Source organism: Thalia democratica, chromosome 3 (assembly GCF_965202585.1).
Source record: "Thalia democratica chromosome 3, ktThaDemo2.hap1.1, whole genome shotgun sequence".
Lineage (NCBI taxonomy): Eukaryota > Metazoa > Chordata > Thaliacea > Salpida > Salpidae > Thalia > Thalia democratica.
This window is the reverse complement of record NC_139167.1, coordinates 77,656,824-77,659,063: the sequence shown is the minus strand read 5'-3', so window position 1 is coordinate 77,659,063 and position 2,240 is coordinate 77,656,824.

The following is a 2,240-nucleotide window of genomic DNA, read 5'->3' as shown; positions in this document are numbered from 1 at the left end:
TTTATTTTAAAACAAAAAGTATAGCCTAATTTACTTTTATAAACATTTAGACCATGAATTTTTAGTTTTGTATTAGCAAATGATAATTATTTAGTTGTTTATAATGACAGACCACTTCTCACTTAATACCCGTGATCCTGGTGCTGATTAGAAGAAATATGTAGATAAATAAGGATCTTTACCACACATCAAGAAGCAGACTACATAGCTTTATGCAGAAGTTTAAATGTGTCCATTGTATAGAAAAGATTAATTTATAAAAATAAAAATAAAGTTTCATCAACTTAAGCTATGAAAAAGATTATTTTAGTTTTTTATCTTTTTTCGGTCTTATATAAGCTTTTTACAACAACTAAAATGACAATTAATTGTTCTTTTAAACACTTGGTTATTGTTTAAATTATGTTTGAACTTCGTTAAAAGTTCTTATTTATTCTTAAATGAAGCTGAGTCACTTAAAAGATTTGCTTTTTATTACAGAAATATTTAGTAGTTCAATAAGATATATAAGTTTATTACTATTATTGATTATTTTTTTTTAGAAATTAGTTATTTGTAGAAAATAAAGTATATTAGTTTAAACGATGTCGATTATTTTATTAAAAACCTTATTCATTAAATCAGGTTTTTAATGTAATCCTATGAAACGCGGTTATACTTTTTTATGTGTTTTAATGATTATTTTAATATAAAATTTTGTATTTACAAATTATCAAATATTCACATGCTTGTAAAAAAAAGTTATAAAATTTAAGTTTAACTTGCTTTATGAGAAAAAATTAAAAATTTTATTATAAGACATAAATCAAACATGGTTAAAAAAGCTTTTACTTTAAGTCTTATAACATTTTTTAAAACATTTATTTACTCTAAATGAAAATTTTAAACTAACTTAAATGGGCCAAATAAGAAAAATACTTGAAAAACTTACAATTACTGATTTTATTCTGGCATTTACTCAATAAGTCAAGTTAAACGCGATGTTAGTTGACTATGTGTGGTAAAACGAAAACTAGTTTTTTTACGACCAAAGTGAAAAAAAAAAAGTAAAAATAAAAAAATTTGCATTTCTTAAAAGACTTTGTCGCTGCACAATATACTTACTTTTGCTAGTTTACGGTTGAGAAAACTATTAAGTTGTTAGATCACATTTACAAGTTAATTAATTTAAAAGTAATGACAAATTGTAGATAAGAACAACGTTTTGCTCTATAGCTATCAAATAAATTAAAATAATTTATTACTAAATGATAATTTAGTTTTATAAACTGAATTTTTCAAATTGTTAGTACTTTTGATTTTTTTATAATAAAAAACAATTTTTAACAAAACATCGGTCAAACAATGGTTGTTTTAAGGATATATTATCTTCTAGTAAAAGCTTTTAATGCGATCTATAACTCTTAATATATATGAAAAAAAAAATTCAATTTCCTGTTTGGTTTGATACGTTATGTCAAAAGTTTCCAAATAAATAATGTAAGGACCGCAGGTATTACGTTGTCATTTTCTTAAAAATTAAGTAGTTCTTTAAAAGTTAATATTTTCCTTTATGAGCTAGAAAAAATGTTTTAGTTCCTAAGGCATAACACATCTTTTCGACTTTAAGACTGTTTTAATGTTTTATTTTAAAGCCGTTTAGAAAGTTAGTAAATGTAAGAAAAAAAACAAGTGTAATGCTGTTTTTACAAGCAATTTATCGAAATTATACTTAATTAAATAACAATTAGTTTAATTAGTTTTATTAAATTTTCTATTATATTTCTTTTTTTTTGTTTTTGCTTTTGATATTTTCAATTCTTTTTTATAAAATACTTTTAAATAAATGAAAGTATAAACAGAACTCGTTATTAAAACAAAATAGTGATAAGAATCAAAAAACACTATTCGGATATTATATAAACTTAAGTTAGAATTTTTAGAAATAACGATACAAAATTTTAATCACCTCCGGCCCTCAGATTAGTAATGACCGGCCCATATGTTCTTACAAAAACTAAGTAGAATTCGGACCGCAAAGGTAAAAGAAATAGTTGTAGCATAACATCATACTAGGCAGGGGTAGACAAGTATTTTGCGGTTGAGTATCAATTTGAGAAAAAAAACTTTTGCAGGCTGCAATTTTAGTTATAGCGATACATTTATAAAAAATTCCCTTCAACTATTTTTTCTGCTCTATAAGAAATCCCAGAATATGAAGAGTAGCTCAGAATCAAAAGCATCTAATATTTATTTATATC